Raw genomic sequence first — 5,927 nt, 5'->3', positions numbered from 1 at the left:
TGAAGCTTGAATTATTCTTATTATTTTATCATATTAGTTTATTTATTCAATCTTGCGCTTAATTATTTGACTGCTTGATCACCAATTGAATACTATCTACGAATCTAGGATTGAACTCGGGATTGGGAATTCTAGATTCCATATAGGATTGGGCAGACCAAGATCTTGAACTTGGATTACGAGGAATGAATTTGAGGTTAGGATAGTGATATACCTAATCGCCTTGCTTGGTTACTCTATGAAAATTATTAATGCCTTCTTGTTAATCTAATTCCATAGGAATATAGGCGTTATAGGTTAGCTTGAATAGGCGAGTAGTACTTCGGGAGAATACTATGAGTAATATTAACCCTGCCAATCAATAAACTAGATAATTAATTAGATAATTTAAGTGAAAAGACTCAATGGGATTGTTAGCTAACACATAGCTCTAGAATATTTTCTCCCATTGAATTTGTCCCTAAGCTTGTCGACTTGGTTCCTTTAATCTCTTAGTTAGTTACTCTAGATTAGTTTTAGTTAAATAATCACACATTAGGAATCGCTTGAATAGATTAATTGTTTGGGTTTAATTTAATTGATAGTTAATTCCCTGTGGGTATGATATCTGGACTTACAATCCTATATTACTTGTACGACTACGTATACTTGCGTGTGCGTTTGAGAGCAATAAGTTTTTGGCGTTGCGGGGACTTGAATATTGACTATTTCTAGTGCTTTAGCTGTTTATTTCGTCAAGTCTAACGTTTCATATTGGTTGCTCTGCTCTCAGGAACTTTGATTGAATGCGAAAGGCCAGAAACCAGGATAGACTTCAAGGTTTTGACCCCGAAACTGAGAGAACATTTCACAGAATTTTGAGGGAAGCAAGGGACATAAATAATCTTCAGGCACTTGTTCAATTGCCTGTAAACATGGCAGAGGATCAACATATAGCTGTTCAGGAGGTGGCAATGCCCATCATTGCTAATGTTACCTCCAGCATCGTGAAGCCCAGAATCACTGAACAATTTGAGCTAAAACAGAGCATGATCCAATTACTACATGCGAATAGGCAGTTTATGGGTCTTCAACACGAGGATCCAACATCACATCCTGAACTTCTTGGAGATTAGTGATACTTATATCACTAACTGAGTCACTCCAGACTATGTGAGGCTCACACTATTCTCATTTTCTCTGTTGGGCGAATTAAAGCGGTGGTTGAAGGCGGAACCAACTAATTCTATTACATCATAGAATGATCTGCAAGGAAATATTTTGCACGGTTCTTTCCTTCAGGCAAAACTGCAAAGATTAGAAGTGAGATAGTCACCTTCAAACAGAAATTGGGGGAGTATCTATATTTAGCTTGGGAGAGATTCATTGGGCTGGTCAGAGATTGTCCTCATCACAACCAGACAAATAAAGTGTTAGCTCACACCTTCATAGAAGGGCTACAACTAGATACAAAGATTGTGGTAGACGCTGCAGCGGGAGGTCAAGTGTTGGAGAAAAGCTTCGATGAGATATATGCATTATTGAACAAATTCTCCAAAGTAATCCTGATTGGCAAGGAGATATGGGAAGACATACAGTGCAAAAATCTGTAGGGGTCCTCGAGTTAGATGTTGTTTTTGCATTATCAGCGCATGTTGCTACATTGGCAAACCAAGTCAATAAAATAACCTTGGTTATTAACAAGCAACAAGCTCAACCAATGCTACAGGTTCAAATATTTTGTGAAGCATGTAGAAAGGGTCACACAAGTAACTTATGCCCAGCTAATCCAGAGTTTGTCTATTTTGCAGGTAATGCCAATAGGGACTAGACAAACCAGTATGGGAACACTTACAATCCTAACTAAAGTAACTACCCAAAATTCTCTTGGGGTGGAAACCAAGGTGCTCAGAATCAGTACATGCCACAAGCTCCTTAATAACAATATAGACCACCATAGGCTGAACAACCTACAAACTCGACGAGTCACTAAGGAGATGCTAAAGAAGTTGATGGCTGACCACAATGCCCAAGCAACAAAATGAGAAATTTGGTGAGCCAAATGGGGCAACTTGCCAGTGCCCAAAATACTCAACCAGTTGGAGCTCTTCCAAGCAACACTGAGGCAAATCCTAAGGTATTTAGTGATGTTGTGTCATTGAGGAATGGATACAGTTAGAAGAAGTCCCATCAAAAACAAGAAAGCAAGTGACCTTAAATGAGAAACCGACCACCATAGAAGCAGAATCAGTAAAGAAAAGGAGTTAAAGAAGTCAGTTGAAGAGGTGGTCACAAAGAAATACCCATCATTAGTTTCAAGGAAACCACCTCCGTCCCCTAAGAGATTGTAGAAAGTGAAGGATAATGCTTCTTATAAAAAGTTTCTTGATATTTTGAAGTAGGTGCAAATCAATATTGCGCTGGTAGACATCATGCAAGAAGTGCCCAAGTATGCTAAATACATCAAGGACATAGTGGCAAATAGGAGGAGGTCGGCAGAGTTCGAGACTGTGGCATTTACTGAAGAATGTAGCTCAAGAATTCAAAGCAAGCTACCTAAAAAATTGAAGGATCCAGGTAGTTTCACTATCCAAATCTCGATTAGTAAGCACGCAGTCGCGCGAGCTTTGTGTGATCTTGGGGAGAGCATCAATTTGATGCTCTATCTGTGTTCAGACAATTTGGGTTGGGTGAGCTGCGCCCAACTACAGTGATTTTATAGTTGTCTGATCGATTCTTTGCTCATCTTGAAGGAGTGATTAAAGATTTGTTAGTTCAAGTGGGTTCTTTCATATTCCATACTGATTTCATTATCTTGAAATATGAACCTGATCAAGAAATCCTATTTATTTTGTGGCGCCCATTCTTGGCCATAGGCCGAGCTATTGTTGATATATGTGAAGGAAAGATGACAATGAGAGTGAGTGATCGAGAGATGTTTAATGTGTATAAAGCACTCAGATTGCCAGCCCACTATGAAGAGCTATCCATGATTTCTGTGGTGGAAAGAGGTGACTTCATTGGTCTCGTATATGAGCCCTATAGATCCTTTTGAACGAGCCTTGATGGGGGATGAAGAAGAAAATGAAGATTAGATGATGGAAGAAATTGAGCAAGTCCATAACATGTCTTGCAAATATGTCCATGTGCTTGGGAAGATTCAAGGAGTTGGAATGACCTGTTACTCTGACCCCTCCTAAACTATCTATTGAAGTTCCAAAACTAGAGCTCAAGCCCCTTCCAGCGCATCTGCGCTATGCTTACTTGGGGAACTCTGAAACATTGCCAGTGATTATCTCATCCATCTTGACCAATGTGCAAGAAGAAAAGTTGCTGAGAGTGTTTTGTGAGCATAAAAAGTTATTGGGTGGACAAATACTGATATCAAAGGAATCAGTCCATGTTTTTGCATGTATAAAATCTGGAAGATGGGCACCGCCCAATTGTTGAGCAACAAAGGAAACTAAAAACCCATTATGAAAGAGGTAGTGAAGAAAGAAATAATTAAGTGACTTGATCTAGGTATCATCTTCCCTATTTCTGATAGCAACTGGGTGATCTCAATGCAATGTGTGCCTAAAAATGGGGGGATGACCATTGTAGAGAATGAGAAAAATGATCTAATTCATACTCCACCGTGACAAAGTGGAGAGTTTGCATTGACTATAGAAGGCTCAACAAAGCAACCTGCAAAGACCACTTCCCACTTCCATTTATTGACTAGATGTTGGACAGATTGGCGGGGCATGAATATTATTGCTTCCTTGATAGTTATTCGGGGTACAACTAGATTGTCATATGCCTAGAGGATTAGGAGAAGACTACTTTTACATGTCCTTATGGTACTTTTGCTTTCAAGCGAATGCCATTTGATCTCCGTAATCCACCAACCACTTTTAAGAGATGTATAATGGACATTTTCACTGATATGGAGGAGTAATTCGTAGAAGTCTTTATGGATGATTTTTCAGTCTTTGGTTCTTCTTATGATGACTGTTTGAAGAATTTGTACAAGATGTTTGCCCGTTGTGAAGAAATAAATTTAGTGCTAAATTGAAAAAATGTCATTTTATGGGATAAGAAGGCATTGTTTCGGGCCATAAAGTGTCAAGGAGTGGCATTGAAGTTGATAAGGTGAAGGTGGAGGCGGTTGAAAAATTACCTCCACCCATTTCTCTGAAGGGTGTTCGGAGTTTCTTGGGACACATTAAAAATTTTCAAAAGTTGATACTCCTTTGTGCAGGTTGCTTAAAAAGGATGTAACCTTCAATTTTGATGAAGCCTGCATGAAGGCATTTGAGGAGCTCAAAAAGAAGTTGGTGGCTGCCCCCATTATTGTGGCACCAGATTGGTCCTTACCATTTGAACTTGTGTGCGATGCAAGTGACCATGCTATCGGGGCAGTGCTAGGCCAGAGAAAGGACAAGATATTTTATTCCATATTCTATGCGAGTAAGACTCTTGATGATGTACATATGAATTACACCACCACTGAAAAGGAGTTGTTGGCCGTTGTATGAACTTTTGAGAAATTTTGGGCATACTTGGTGGGAAAAAAGTTATAATCCATACCGATCATACAACAATCAGGTATCTATTTACAAAAAAAAAAAATTCAAGGCTAGATTGATGTGTTGCATTTTGTTATTGCATGGATTTGATATAGAAAAACGAGATCGGGAGGGCAAAGTAAACCAAGTAGCCGACCATTTATGAATGCTGGAAAATCATGAGCACATGAAGGAAGGTAGACAAATTAAGGGGGCAATTCCTGATGAGCAACTTTTTGCTATAACCCAAGACCCTACCTCATGGTACATAGATTATGTGAAATATATTGTCAGTGGGGTACTTCCTCTTGAAACTGAATATGAAGTTAGAAAGAAGTTTCTAACTTATGTGAACTTCTACTACTGGGATAAGCCATTCTTATACAGATAGTGTGTTGATCAGTTGATGAGGAGATGTATTCCTAAAAAAAGAGGTGGAATTAGTGTTGTATGATTGCCATGCCTCGTCGTATAGAGGCCATCATAGAAGCGATAGGACAGTTGCAAAAGTTTTACAGCCTGGGTTCTTTTGGCCAACAATGTTCAAGGACGCCCATGCTTTTGTTAAGAAGTATGACCAGTGTCAAAGAATAGGAAAAATTACAAAGAGGCATGAGATGCCTTTGAATAACATCCTGGAGGTAGAGATTTTTTATGTGTGGTGGATAGACTTCATGGGACCGTTCCCATTGTCTAGAGGAAACAAATATATCTTGCTAGAGGTTGACTACTTGTCAAAATGAGTAGAGGCGATCGCATTGAAAACCAATGATGCCAAGGTGGTAGCTTCTTTTGTGAAGAAAAACTTATTCTCGAGGTTTGGGACTCCACGTGCCTTGATTAGTGATAAAGGGACATATTTCTGCAATCAGTTGTTAAACAACCTTCTAGCCAAATATGGGGTCCGCCATAGAGTTGCCACGATATATCATTCGCAAACAAGTGGACAAGCTGAGGTGTCCAATAGAGAAATAAAGCAAATATTATATAAGATAGTGAGTGTGAATAGGAAGGATTGGGCTGCAAAGTTAGAAGACTCCTTGTGGGTATATAGAACTGCATACAAAACACTAATTGGGACATCCCCGTTTAAGCTTATTTATGGGAAGGCATATCACTTGCCAGTTTGAACTTGAACACAGGGCATATTAGGCAATTACAAAGTTGAATATGGACTTTAAAGCCGCGGGCGATAAGAATCTCTTGCAGTTGAATAAGTTAGATGAGTCCAGGCTGCACTCTTATAAAAATGCTAAGCTTTACAAGGAGAAAATAAAATGATGGCATGACAAGCATATCAAGCCACGCCACTTTAAACTGGACCAAAAGGCACTATTGTTCAATTCTAGGCTTAAGCTATTTCCTGGGAAATTAAAATTGAGGTGGTTAGGTCCATTT

The 5,927-nt window shown here is 39.2% G+C and overlaps 1 non-coding gene across 1 annotated transcript; it reads right to left on the bottom strand.

Moving 5' to 3' along the window:
- Window positions 1-1,292: 1,292 nt before the first annotated feature.
- On the bottom strand, window positions 1,293-1,399 carry LOC138874224 (small nucleolar RNA R71). Its single transcript, XR_011401268.1, has one exon. It is a non-coding gene; the product is annotated as a small nucleolar RNA R71 (small nucleolar RNA).
- Between the last annotated feature and the right edge of the window lie 4,528 nt (window positions 1,400-5,927).

This window comes from Nicotiana sylvestris, chromosome 7 (assembly GCF_000393655.2).
Source record: "Nicotiana sylvestris chromosome 7, ASM39365v2, whole genome shotgun sequence".
Taxonomy (NCBI): domain Eukaryota; kingdom Viridiplantae; phylum Streptophyta; class Magnoliopsida; order Solanales; family Solanaceae; genus Nicotiana; species Nicotiana sylvestris.
Note: the sequence above shows the minus strand (reverse complement) of the source record. Positions and strands in the feature narration are given on the sequence as shown.